This window comes from Camponotus floridanus, unplaced genomic scaffold, assembly GCF_003227725.1.
Source record: "Camponotus floridanus strain SB8 unplaced genomic scaffold, Cflo_v7.5 scaffold21, whole genome shotgun sequence".
Taxonomy (NCBI): Eukaryota; Metazoa; Arthropoda; class Insecta; order Hymenoptera; family Formicidae; genus Camponotus; species Camponotus floridanus.
The window spans coordinates 43,553-59,432 of record NW_020229337.1 but is presented as its reverse complement, the minus strand read 5'-3'; positions in this window follow the sequence as shown (position 1 = coordinate 59,432).

Genomic DNA, 15,880 nt, shown 5'->3' with positions numbered 1-15,880 from the left:
GCATACTTTGAAAAGGTAAGAGGAAAAATGAAGATCGGATTGTTATTGTCAGAGAAACGAAATACCAAAGCTGAGCATGTGACGGCCCTGCGCGACAGAGCCAAACGTCCAAAAATAGTCCTTAATTTAGATCGAATTAATTAGCTCTTAATGAAAATCGACGAACGTATGAGTATACCTATAAGCGAAGAAGAGAATACAAAGGGCGACGTTGATCGGGAAGATACGGGAACCGTTTTACCAAAGTACTAGCATGTAAGTCACTTGCAACTTTCTGCCACGCGATAACTCGAGATTGCGGAAATGCAATCTCTTTCAATCCCAACAAGGTACACTGCTTCTCATCGATCGACGCATCGATGGCCGCCGCCGCCGCCGCTTCGTCAAGATTAATAAGTGATTAGCGATTAAGGCTTTTTCTCGGTGAATTCATGACGACTAAGCTGCCTAGCGTAGAATTATATGTGCCAACACAAAGCCATCGTTGACGAGCACTGTACCTGACAATTGCTACGAGTCAGAGCGCAAGAATGCGCGATATCGAAAGCCCCAAGCCGGACGCGAAACGGTATTTCCTGCCCCGTTTCATGGTTACATGTATATAGAATCGAAAAGATGTTTAAAATCTACAGAATCGAGAAAGTAAGACATGAAAAGAGAAGAGATTCAAACGTCTCTTTTTTTGTGCAACATATAACGTTACCAATTGATAGCTTTTTGACAAATTGTTCAATTTTTATAATTTAATTTCATTACAATATGAATTCTCACATAAATAAAAAATGGACGAATAATCGAAGCATATTATTAACAATATATTGCTTTCGCCTTCTCTTTGATATTTAATATATAAAAATTATATATTATCTAAAATATGTAAAATATCATAATATATAAAAATTTACTTTGTTTTTTAAATTGAAGATATACAGATTAATTATTTCGAAAAAAGATTAAGATTTCATTTGATTTATGTCTTTAATTATCAATCTTTATTCTCGATCGCATCTCTGCCCATGGACAGTTATTGCATTTCGAGTTTGATGGTTTGCCGGGGTGGAAAATTTCATATGCCGGGGCCCGTGTCAGAACGCCGGTTATAAATATCGTTTCCCGGTCCAGGCTTTATAAGCAGTATATAGCTATATAGCGTGTAGCCGGCTTACAAGGTATTTCAAAGCTTGTTACGCGCACCTTTCTTTGAGCCATCGCCGACGGACGTCGCTCAAGGAAGGAAGAAAGCCCCGTGAAAGAATGAGAGCTTCGCTGCACTGACGCCGGATACAAAGCGAGAGATCTCTCTTATCTTACGTTACCTTACATACGGGATCATCGTGAATCGGTGCTGTAACGCATAACACGATACTTATTTTTGCTAAAGAGTAGAAAGTCGCTCACACCGGTCGCACGATGCATCCCGATGAAATCTAAGTCGGTGCTCGCCGATCGTTCGTTCGGGAACAAAAAATGACTATCTGCGAGTCAAAAGAAGAACAGCTAGCATTGATAAAATGTGAAAAATTCAAAATTTTCGCAACGAGTCTTTCTATATTATATTTAAAACGAATTTATACGAGATTAATTTGTTTTAGCGAATAAAGTTACGATTTTATGTCGCGTTTAAATAATGTGTTTGAATGATGAGATTATTGTTGCTTAGCTTTTTTCGTGAATATTCGGCAATATTGTCAATGTTATTGATATTATACATCACACGATTCGAATCTCTTTTACAATACATAAAAGTTATAACGGCAGAAATATTTCAAATAACGGTGGGCACATTTCAAAGGTATATTATTGAATATAAGCATTTATTCAGGTAGTATTTATTCATGTAGGAATAAAAATTAATTTTACTTTAAACGAAAAATATATATTTAAAATATTTATATCTTTATTTGTAAAATTATTTAAATGTTTAATATATAATTTTAATTCACATATAAATGATTATTTTATATATTAGTTATTTATAATTCACAGAACAGCTCACGAAAATATATATTGGGTTGCCCGAAAAGTAATTGCCGATTTTTTTATTACAGACAGTCTCTTTTTCATTACATATGATCGTGGATTGTTGATTTCGGTATTTTCAACTTCTCTCCAATCTCTCGCTCAGTTACATGACGATCCAATTCGATTATGGCTTTGATTTGCTCATCATCAGCATTCATTGGCCGACCTGAACGTTGCTCATCTTTGAGCGAAAAATCTCCAGAACGAAACTTATCAAACCAATTTCGGCACTGTCTTTCTTTTAAGGTTTCCTCACCATACACATCACGTAACTTTTTAGCAGCCTGCGCTGCGTTTTTTCCTTTACGGAAATAAAAAAGCAAAATATTACGAAAATGCTCGTTTTTGGACTCCATACTAAAACTAACGCCAAACTAACAATTTTCAACAAAAACACGTCCAATTTGCTTCTAAAGTAAACTAAAAGTGACAGTTGACAAACGTCAGAAGAAAACAAAACACAACATTGACATAAGACATTCACAAATACCATCAAAGCCATCTGTGCGTGAAATCGGCAATTACTTTTCGGGCAACCCAATATATATATATATATTTTTTTTTATTTTAAATATTCCCTTTTTTTGTTCATTTCTGCATACGTTATTGGAAGCAATGAACGACGAACGAGCGGTTAAAAAGTTTATTATAATGAACTGTATAACTTCCTTTATAGTCCTCGAAAAAATCTAGTACCTTCCGCTTTTGCTCAAAAAATTATCTAATGCCAAATAAATACTACAATACGTGCAATAGAGCGTAAAATAGTTAAATCGTTTGCTGCATTTTAATATTAGAATATATATTGTGTTTTCTCGTTTAAGATCGTATCAAAATAAAGTAAAATGCATTTTCGAGCGTTAAACATAATTATAGAGAATGTTATTCTAGATTATTTACCTCCAAAGAATGCAATTTATATAAATAATTTTTAATATAAAAAATTCGCCCAATTAATCTTTTCAGTATCAAATTTAATATAATGAAAATTTCTTTTTATTTCTTTTTAATTTTATCTTTTCAATTTACTTAAAATTTCTTAATAAATTTTAAAAGGAAAATTCTGATATTACATCCTCAACATCAAGATAAAAATACGAATAATTTAATAATATTATTGAAATACATAAAGAAAAATAATATTTAAAGAATGATTTTTTAGGATTTAATAAATTGCTATTAATCTTTAAAAATGTTTTGCATAGTTTTTAGTTAGTTAGAGACGCTTAATTTTTTCAATATATGACGAATAATGGAAAGTTAAGTGCAATATGGTGCAAGTATACTGAAAGATTTGTTGTGATTCGTTTTAATTTTTTTGTTTTAATATTGCCGATATATCGATGCTTTTCTCATATTAATATAATTAAAGGCAATCGAATCCAATGGGATTTTTCGGGCCTCTCATTCGAGTGGAATTACTTGTAACAGGGTTTAATGTTATTTCGCAATTCAAAATGTTGGGAAGAAGTTTGCACTTCTGTCAATTTTTACACGCGATATTAAAATTAACGATCTGATAAAAATTTTAATTGCTGCAAGAAAGAATAATTTTATAAGTTGGCGTTGCTTATGATATAGTAAACTCTCGTTAACCTGGATTCTCCTTTACTTTATATCCTTTTCTACCACAAACTACTATTAGTTTTGAGTTCCTCCGAATTCGCTCTAACGAGAGTTTATTATTCTCGTGCTTATACTACTGTATATGTATGTAGAGATTATGTTTGTTATTACGTTACCCTCATTACTTGGATTGCGAAAGTCAAACAGAAAATCGATAAAATAAATGTAGCGCTGCATGTACATATGGTATATGATGTGTATAAGAAAACCCGTATATATATATATATATACACACTCACATACACGTACACACATACAATAACAAGCTTTATAAGTAGATGAAATTTTGCAGGATCCTCATTGATGTTGTAGAACGTTAGATTAGCACTCGTCAGATGCTTTTTAGCTGATCTAGTCTTTAGATTTAGCACGGACCGCCCGTTATAGTTAGATTGTTTTCGATAGCGGCAGATTATACCAAAGGAATTATCGAGAACACTCGCAAGTCTGTAAAGTAAAATATAGATTTTACGAGCTCTTGTAAACATCGTCGATGAGCCGTTTTACTTTCATAGCATCCTTGCTCCGAAAGACATTTCTCTAGGAAAATACAGCGTTTCGTTCGATCCATCTTTCATCTTACTTGGCGAGAAACCTCGCTTCCGTTCTGCGGCGCCGCATATTCTAAATTCAACAAAGGAATTTCCGGCGTCGAACGAGTAAGTAAACTCAGACGAGACGACGACATCTCCATAGCTTCCTGGCTCTTAAGATTCATGACCGTCAGTTTATGACCATTCTTAGTCGACTTCGACAAGTAACTGATCTATGAACGAAAAACTTGTTAAGATCCCCAGACAAACGTCGCAGATATTTAATATTCTTCTATACTATCTGTGTCGTTTACGACCACAACACATTGACAATTTTCATTGGTTTTTAAAATACTCGTAAGACAGGACGAATAAAAAATTTCTGACTGTTGCAGCAAAGCGCAATAAGATGTTATCGATATTATAATATCAAGAAATGTATCAGATGATTATAGATTCTATATTAATTATATAGTAAAATTTGGAATGAATTTATTTTCAATAAAAATGTCAAAATGTGAATAATATATATTTACAATATATTTAATATATATATTTGCAATTTATATTTTTCCAATCACAAAATATTAAATCTTATTTTATTGAATGATAAGTCACAATTGAATGATTATCAAATTATCAATTAATTAAATTTTTTAATACTATTATTTTTACAAATTATAGAAAAATGTCCAATTAATTTTTCTCGTTATTCATAATAAGACAGGACGGTCTGTATAATTATTATTTTGGCATCGTCGATATGGCACGATGTGTATTATTCAGTTCGTGTTCCTTGCGAAAGTTCTCGATTTCTCCTTCGGCGAAATAATATTATTGTCTCGCCTAAAACATTAGTGGTCGTGTTTTCACTTTTCGGGGTAGTTTTCTATAGCCTTCTAGGATGATTTAAGTAAACACATACGTCCGATATCACGGTCCCTCCTAACTACTTAGCCGTAGCTAGACCCACTGATGCACGCTTCCTTCGAGTCTAAAGAGGAATCACCTATCTTCGTCTTCGAGCTGCACAACGGGTCTCTAGTCTTATCATGTCACGCTATCTATAATTGCATTCGAATCGTCTAAATATATTTAAATGCATTAATTTAACTATTAGACACATAGACATATTTTTAAATAGATATATTTGAGATATATATATAAACATATATATAAATATTTTCTCAAGAATATTTAAGATATTAAGATATAGAATACTTAAACCAAAGTATAAGATATTCTTTGAAAGATTTGTTTTTATTAAGGAATTTAATATAATTTTACGGATATCAAATTCCACACATTACATTTTAAATATTAAATAAAGTATTTACAAGATTTTTTTTGATATATGATATTAATATATTTTGATTTTTGACGCTTATATAAATTTATTAAAACTCTTGTATGCTTTGGAAAAATCTATAAAATCTATATTTTCATTTTAATATATATTATAAATATATATTATCATATAATAAATCAATCAAAATTATAATCAAAGATATAGCGTATTCTCTTCTTCAAAATTTATTTTGTCAAGAAAGTGAAACCTCTTAAAATCAATCTTGACGATTCGAATGCAGAATAGGAAACGTGCCGTGCCCTATCTTCGAGATGTAGCGAAAGTATAAACGTAGAGATCGCTAAGTATTGTAGTGAAAAGTCAATGGTCGCCGTTTTTGTCGTGTCTCATCGCCGCGCGTCGCGACGCCGTCGACGCTCCGCTTCTCGTTCCTCTCCGAGAATCGATTTCGATATGTATTTCTCGTCCACCTCTTTCTCTGTATCCCTTTCCCGATCTTCCCCGTTAGAACGTCAGTCGAATCTTTACCGCTCACGTAAACGTCGATCGGCAAATTTTATTTTTTCTAGGCGGCAAAGATCCTCGACTCGCGATCTCGCGGCCTCTGAAAGCGCACCATGGAAGCGTCGCGACGGATCGATGATGATTTTCGTTGGGATGCGACAGTCGGATACGTTAATATCAATAGATGATGAGATTCAAATTAGTGGTCGATGAAAAAATGAAATGTTTCAAAACAAAAATATATTTAATTCAAGATTTGATATTACTAATATATCTAAAAAGTAATCTATAAAAGAGACTTTAGACTCTGAGAGTTTTCTACTATAAACATTTCAATTTGCGGGTTTTAATGTTGTGAATGTTATGTTTTAAATACAGTAAACTCGCAGTAACGATAATTAAGCCAAGATAATTTTAACTCAAAATGAAAACTGCCATAATTCGTTGACTTAGGAAGCGCGTGCATGAAAATGGCTTCATCATTTATTGTGTATCCGAATATCATACTAAAGTCACTTTAAAATAATGATCCATATGTATATAATATCCCAATATTATTTATGATTTTTTAATTTTTATCGTGTGCTCTTATCGAGAATATGATCTTTACACTAAATTAATAATATACAAAATTAAGCAATTACATCAATAAACATGAATAAATGTGCGCATTTATTCATTTAACAAATATTTACAATTAGTCAGGACATCATGTAAATGATATATGGTAATAAATCACAAAGAGATGCATATCTTAAATTTGATTTCGTTAAATTTACACTCCTGTGAATGATCGAGCGACTGTTGCATCCATGTTTTGTCGTGTAATCAATATGTAGTCACATAGTAAATAGAGAGAATTAAAAAGAATGTATCCTTGTAACTATTAAATGGATTATGATACTATATCTTAAAAGAAAATGAAAAATGGAGGAAAAATACGAACGAAAACATTCGTATTCAAAGCAATGGCTGTGATTCTCATTAATTAATCAATAAAAATCGGTTCATATTATATTCGACATTATATATATAAAATATATATATAGATATTATATATTATATATACATATATAGGTTACGGCGATATATTTAGTGATAAAAGACATGATATTTTGCACTGTTGCGTTTCGCGTCTTTTTTCTTGTTTTTTTTTTTGGCTAATCGAAATTTATGGTCGCGCGCCTCTTCGCGACGGCGGTGGCGGCTTTATTTTTTTATCTGGTGCTAAATTCTAGAGAGTACCAGCGCATGCGATTTCGTTGATCGAGACATCGATCGATCTCTAAGCGTCGGATATTGAAGCCGGTAGAATTTCAACGGCGTAGACACGCAAAAATGATCTATAAAACGCTAGTTTGAAATACGAGGTAATATTTTACGCGTGATTCATGAAAGAGCGGAATAAAAACCCGATACAAATGGTGGACAAACTTCTGAAACATAGTTTTTTTCCGCGAATATAATAGTTTGTCTGCACAATTGTATAAAAATTGTAATTATCATTCATGGAATTATTAGTGGCATAATTTTATAGAATTAATTTTTATAATGTATTATATTCTGTTTTTAAAATTAGAAAATTAAAATCATCGTAACATAAAAGCTAGAGCTTTCACATTCCTTAGATGAAAAATTTTATTTTTATCTTAAATATGTATATATCACGTTGTTAAAATATCATCGTCTATTTCAAACTTTGTTCTGGATATTTTTTTGCAAACTACAAAAAATACGAAACGTTTTCTCGTGTTTACAGCGCGCGAAATTGAACCTGGCAAAATTATATTGGTTTTAATCCTGGTATCGAGGATTCTCTGTGGTTACTAGTATAACCGACGTTCGCATGTCGGCGAACGATTGCTCACTGCTTTCGCGTTTGATTGAGAATCAAATCTCGGAATCAAAGCCGTTAGCGCAATAGCTCCTAAGGTCTCTCTCTCTGCGAAGCCCACCGTCAATGCGTAACGCACACACGATTCGTTTAACAACGTACGTCTAATTAATCGATTAGACCGTAGGCTTAACGAGCGATAACGTCGCGCGAGATTTTAGGTACGCGAGATGAAAGGGCGTTCAACAGTGGCTCTTTTGGCTAACGAATGGACACACTGATTGAGCTACAAATAGTACCAGCCGAATAAAGGGGCTTTATAACAGATGGTACTGAAGTAAAATGCGATAAAAGTGTAAATTAAAAAAAAAAAGAATTTTTCTTCAATATATAATCATATAATTATCATCTATCGCTTTAATTTAAATAATTTTTAATATGAAGTTTATTATCTGCAAAAACTAATTAAAAGTTACATTATATAATATAAAAATTGCTATCAATTTACAAATCTGTATTATCTGTGTAATTCTTATTCATATGCGATAGATATTTAATATGAATACTTTTCCGAATAAATGTTTCAATGTTATATGAATAGTTTTCTGCATAATATTAAATTTAAATTTAATGTAATGTAATTTAATGTAATTGAATGTGAATATTTAATATATATTATTTCGAATCTCTCCAAGTAATTTGGATTTCATATAATGTGCTAATATTCAATATTAATTGCATTATTTTCGCACTCTTGCATTTAAGATACATGCAATACCGGTTGTAAAGTCTTTTCATTCGCACAAATATATTATATGTAATCGATATCAAAATAAGCTAACGGTAGAAAATGTTCAAAAAATTAAGGCTGTACATTTTCTATGAATTGCGTGAAGAAAATATATAATTGCACATTATATTTGATTTTAGCCACTGTTGTCAACGCCATTAATCGCATGATACCACGCGTTTGAGAAGATGATCGAAATTCCTTTGACTCTTCTCTGCGCACCTGCATTTGTAAAATGAGCGACAGAGATAATCAGTTAACTACGATTTCTTCGTTCCTCTGCTTGAAAGCGACGAATAAAATGCAGCAAAATCAAGCAAGATTGTGTTTTCATCATGTCTCTTTATATGGAAGAAATAATGCCAACGAAATTTGTGATGATATTCTCTTCTCAAATTCTTGATTAGAGGTCTAGTTTGCTCTGTGTGACCGCGTAAATTTTCATTATTACCATTTAGTAATAACGATAATAATAAAGTCTCAATGAAAACGAAATTATACAATTATAGAATAATTTATTTCGCAAACATATAGAATAACGGAACGAAGAAAACGCGAGTGTTGAATGTATTTTCACTACAGTCCTGTCTACAGTCAATTCATTTTGTATCTATACCTAATCTATGTATCTATCGTCATAATTTATGCCGAATAAATGTTACATTTACGCATATTGGGGTGACTTTTCATTTCCTCTTCATGTCCTTTTCAAGAGGCAAAAATGTATGATGAAAAAACGGAAGTGTAACTCAAACGATATGGAGATAATTAGGACAGCGTGGCGAATTATGTAGACAGTGAGAAATGGAAATTACGAACTGAGAAGTTCGATGAAATTCGTTTAAGTTTAATTGACTACTGTTTCAAAACACTCACGAATAATGAAGGATAACTTCCCAGTTCCGATGGCAAGTTTGCCGGCACGATAAGTAACTCTCCGTTGGAGAACTTTGCAAATGTAACCAACTTTATCTGTCAGAATTCACGAATCCTCCAGATCTCAGCGAATTAACACTTTGACCTATCTTTTCCTTCGATAAAATAAATCTACTGGTCTTATAAATCATGTTTCATTATTCTAAATAATATAAGTTATAATTAAAAAGTATATTAAAAGTATATATAATGTAATTTTATCCCATCAGTGAGCATATTAAATACAAACAACGTTGAAAATAAACATTTTGAATGTAAAATATAAATTTATTATTTATTTCAAAATTCATTTTCATAAAATTTCGATTTCGGCGAATTAATTTTTAAATTTCAATCACGAACAAAATGTACGAAACAAGAAATTAATTTTTAAATTTCAAATTTTAAAGAGATTCTGTGTTATTGTATAGAAATCTTTTTTTTATCTTAAATATTATATTTAATAAATATAAGTTAATATAATGATGGATTAAATATTTAATTATTAATCTAAGGATTAAATATTTAAAAAATGCATTAATATTTGAAAAAGCACATTAAGTAATTTTAGAAGAATTAGAAAAAAATAATATAGCAAAAAAAAATGAGAAGTTAATCAATTATGAATTAACTTACATGGGGGTTATAAAATGATATAGGTATCCATCATTTATGAACGGATGAGCTGTCGTAGCGATGATGCGAAACTGCTTCCAGTGCTGAAAAGTTTCGTAAGTATTTCTCAAGCGTTTCGCTAACGGGTAACACATTTTCGATAGTAACGTCTCGCATCGGAGTTACTAAACTCGCCGAACTTCTCGATCGGTCGCGGTGCAGTTGGCGCCCGACAACGACGTAAAATTCTGCAGAAGTTACCAAGAGTGTGAGAAAATTTGCCGAGAAGAGAGAAACTTATGATAGGGGACAGAGAACTAGCTTTATCCGGCAAAAGTCCAATATTAACTTAACGAAAAGAGACACGTGACGTTGCTGTTAGAGCCCTTATTTTAACATCGCTTTCTCTCTTTTTTTAAAGCAGATTGAAATTAATTCAGGCGTCAGATTTGTTTCGTGATTGACAAATATACAAAAAATTATTTAAATATAAAAACGTGAGGATGCATAAAAAATAAAAAAATCAATCAATCGCGTTACGTTAGAACGCATGCATCAAACTACGTCATTTATTCCTGACAATATTAATAAATATGTGATTTAATAAATATTTTTAATAAATATATAATTTTATAATGACTAGTTGGAAAAATATCGATTTTATCTTATAAATCAATTTGACGTGCGTTAATCATAGCGATCTACTATACATACGACGTTGCCTCGAAATGACAAAATTGATGAATGAGTGGCGTTTAAAAAACGCGTATAAAATATATGGGAAAGAACGGATTCCGGTCACGCGCGTTGCGCGCTTCTAATCGTTCGGACGTTTCCGTAGCGGTGACGAAAAGCAAATTGGATTATAGATTAAATGTACGTACGGCGCCGTATACGTCGTAAATCAGCAATTCAGCACGCAATACCAAAAACATAAATCCGTCCGGGAACTATCGAGGTGGGGATGGCAAGAGTGGATGCGAAATCTACATAACGGCCCCTGAATTTCATCCGGGAGGAACTTTGCATACGAGATCGTTGCGCGCTTTTCGCGAATCCATCGCGATAATGGGAAACGTTCTGCGTTCGTTTCGAAAAAAAGTCGAGCGCGTCTAATGTCACAGCCGCGACCATTCTTTCGGATTTACGTAGACGAATAGCAGTGGTTACGGCTCACGGCGGCGATAATGGATTACGATTCCGGGCACAATGTTGGCGAGAAAATCGGAAAAGACGTAGAAGGATGTCTGTTTCGAAAAGTATAATGTTATATCGGCTTTACGTTGCGTTCATCCGAATGAGAGATATTAATACAAGTTACACTCTAGCAAAATATTAAAAATAATATACACAAGTAATATACATATGATTCTGTTTACAGTTGCCGAAGGATTTAACTAAAAAGTGTATTAAATAATCAATTTTATATTTATCAATTAATGACATATACTGATAAAATTGAGAAACTTTCTTCATATATTTTCTTCATACATTTTATATAAACTGAAAAATTATTAAATCATATTTTTTAATATATATTTAGACCTTTGTGCCTAATGATATCGTGATTCTAGGGATGTCGGAAACGAAAATCGTGGTCGATTCAGCGAGGCAGATTTGCGGAGGAATTTCCTACCGCGTCGCCTGGTATACGACACCGATAAGATCGTCGTTAAATCCGTAATGGGATCTTAACGTGGGTCCTATCGGCGTGAATTATAATTATTACGATGCAATCGTCCCGAGATAAGCCACAATTTAAGACACGAGAAACAGTATACGTTTTGTGCTGAAGTAAACGTCATATAAATTCTATCCGCGGCGAGAAAAAGATCTAAAATCGACAGAATCTTAAGCCATGTCGTAATTAATTATTCTTTGGACGTCCTTTCTCTTAAATGAATCTATAATTATGTCTAATGTAACATTTATATGTTTAAGTATCGCAAAATATGTTTGATTCGAATTTCGTTTGAGAGAAAGTCGACTATAAATTGCAAGAATCCATAGACGATAAGCTGCAGGAATAAGCCGAGAGGAGAGAGAAGTACGGTATATTTACTACTGATATCTGCACATCTTGCGCCACAGGACGAACGGAAGGGGCGATTACTTTGCGCAAATCTCTTCAGTATAGGCAGTAGTAGCAGGAGGAAAATGTTCTCCGGACGGGGGGTGGAAAAGAGCGAGGGACGGGTTGTATAGCATCCAACTCGGTAATTGAACTGTCCAAGTACGAGATGGAAGCGCAACACGGTTGCACGATAGGCATCAGTTAGTGAGATATTACGAAATTGCCCGCAGTATTGCAATACTTATCGGCACGAACGAGCGGCGGCATGTCGCTCTCTCGCGTAAAGTCGCCCCGTGCCCGATAAATCACGTTCAATCTCTTTTGTGCCGGGGCTCATACGCGAATGGAGAGTCTCTTTCGATCAGGAGGGTGGAATCTCCGTTTTGCAATTTAGATCGGCGACACGGTGCGCGAACCTTATTTCGCCTGTACACGGGTCGTCAGACAAGAGCGAGCGGGTGGGCGTGGGACGCGGGGTAGTATTCAATACCGACGTGTTTTTAGGCCGTTTTTTCAGAAGAGTTCATATACGGGATGACTTCGAGCAATATTCATTGTTTTAGAAAAAAAGTACCGAATCGACAGAAATATATCATACATCGCACGTTCTTTATTCTTGCTCCGGTTGACAGTAGTAATGTAAAATAATTAAGTATATCGTGAATAAATAGTTTACAAATATATGATATAATGCTCCGATTTTAAATTTTTAAATATTTTTAATCAATTATACACATATGTAAATTATATAATTATTAAGTTTTCATCACTTTCATACAAAGCGTTAAATTTTTATTATATTGTTAAAACTTATTTCAATTTCTGAAGTAAAAGTGTAAATGTAGCGACTGAGTTTCATAAATTTAATTTAGTTTCTCCCCGATTTTATCTTTGTAGTACGGTGTCAATTCCCTGTATCTTTTCGAATAATTGTTTTTTTAATAATCTGATAAAGGCGAAGCGCTTCATGCCAACATAATTTCCTACGAATATTATCCTTTATGCACGAAACACGAAGCAAAAGGGCGTTTAAACGACTCCGATCTCATTAAATGAGCATCATAATTATCGATCGTAGCGCCGGTTATCTAATTAACACGAACGTCGTCGCCATCTCCGAAATCTCGCCACTTTGTATGCGGTCGGCCGAGCCGCAAGCACCACGGTTCTACATCGTCAGCTCGAAATAATTCAATTTCAATGACTAATTTAATTGTCTCTCTCGGATGATATCACGCCGCGCCACGCGTCGAATTCTAAACGTGCGCGAGTTCGCGCGACAAGGGGACGGCGACGCATAATCTAACGCCATTAAACGTCATCTCGCGCCATCATGTTCACACGTCAAAGTTCTTAGAACCTCAGCATTTGATTTTGGAATCTTTCGAAAAAATTATCTCTAACTCTCGTAAGATATCGCTTGCCACTGGGAGATCAAACGTTCAATCTTTTATCAATATTTAATAATATCAATATATTTAAAAATATTTATCATTTTAGATATTTTTTTATTTTCGATGAAAATATTAGTATCTGAAAATGTAAGCATTCGATTCTCTTTTTATTCCTATCCATATTATTGAAAATAAAGCGTAAATAATTAAATACGATTATGTATACATGTGCAAAAAATATCGTCAAAGTAATCTTTATAATCGTCGGTGATATTGCGTAATCCGTCTAGTCGTTTCGTTTCTTTTCTAAGTATCTTTTCTTTTAGTTCAAAACGACGTGAAACGAAAATCTGTCTTCTACTGTAAATCCGGGAAATAGCATCAAATGCATCTATACACATGAAAGAGTAGCGCGTGGTCACGAAAAGAGCAAAGAGAAATGGAATAGCGACGGTGCAAAGCATAATGAAGTTCACTGTATATCCTGGAAAAATCTCGCAAAAGGAATCCAGTACCATTTCCATCCTGCTGAATGTATATCATATCGCAAATGTGAAAAGCAAATGCAAGTAAATGTAAAGAAAAAAAAACAGGTTTTTTTTTCAAGAAAAATCGTCCGTTTGTATACTATATCATATGCGTTATCTTCATTTATCATTTATTTTTATTAATATTTTTTAATGATATTTCACAATTTTTATAAAAAAAAATAGTAGTAAAAAATATTCTTAAATAAATGAAGTTGCTTTAATCGGATGTTGAGAGGGCAAAAGTTATCTCACAGTCGATTTCCATTGAACACTCGCTATTATGCGTGTGCCAATTGTAACGGGCGTTTAATTTAACGACATTCTTGCCGCGGAACTTTCGCATCGGAAGTTACGACCGGAAATAAACGGTACGATGGTGTAACCGGTGGCTGGGCGAATCCCTTCGCCTAGCGATTCCGCAAATTTCCGCGAACTTGCATTTACTTTCGCATTTACTGTCGAAGTTGCAGAAATTCACCCAAAATGCTTATCGATATAAAATAAATTGACAATAAACATATCCTTTCATGGGTGAAAAGAACACAATATGATTCATTAAATCTATTTGGAAAATCTTGAATACATTCTCATTGATAAAAAAAACACGAAAAATGAAATTCTTTTCCCTCAAGAAAAAAATGTACAAAAATTAATTTCTTGAAGATCGCATTCTTCTCATCAATATAATAATCGATAGAATCAATATAAATTTCTATTTAAATAATAATGTTTCTTCTTTCTTTGAATATTATTATAATCATATATTCACTTTCAGTTTTGCTATATATTTTCAATGAAAAAAAATGTTTTCTTAAAAACTTTCTATAAAAGTTTAACATAACATTCTTGACTGTTGATTATAAACGATGCCAATAAAAAAAATTACCAATATCCAATCTCAAATACATATCAAACTTGAACTAAATTTTCTTTAGAATGTTGCGATTTCACCGAATGACAATAATACATGTGAACAACAAGAAGAACAACAAGAATTTAATAACCGAACATTTTGTGTTTTTGGGTATGACACATTGTTCAAAAGTTTTCGGTTAAAAACAATAGGTCCAGCGCATGCGTTAGTTCAGGGCACGATAAAGTGCTCAAAGATCATTAACTAAGAAGTGCGAATTGGATATCCCGGACGGGTCGAGAAGTTAGCAAACTCTTCGTGCGTTGCTGCCTCCTTTCGCTGAGATTAAACGATTCCTGGCCTGGTGAAATAGAGAGTGGGCGGATAGGTTGAAGGGGGTTCACGTGACGCTTTAACTGGTTTCAGCTTATCTCCGAGTTTCGTCGTATTTAGGGAAAACACGGACGTGGGCCCGCAGGATCGTTAAGGAAAGTTAGACTGTTGTGAGTAGAAGGCACAATGCCGAGCGCGTCTTTGAAGTAACAATGGTAAATGCAGTTTGCTGACAGTTCACCGTCTGCCTTCTCGCGGAGTCTCTTCCCCGTCCATCTGTCCCCCTATCTTTCCTCACTTTGTCCATTTCACCTCTCGATTTTTCCATTGCTATCCTTCTTTCGCGAATACTCTCATTATCCATTTACAATTTCGTGACTTTATTGCTATTTTCAGTAGCGAATTTAAAAGATCCTCGAATAAAAGAAATAAACAGAATGGATTAGAAGAGCATCGCAATCAATTTTTGTTCACATACATATGTATGTTCTTGCTCCATAAAGTTATAATTCGTGCTCTTGTTCTTTAAATTTATAATTCGAGTATAA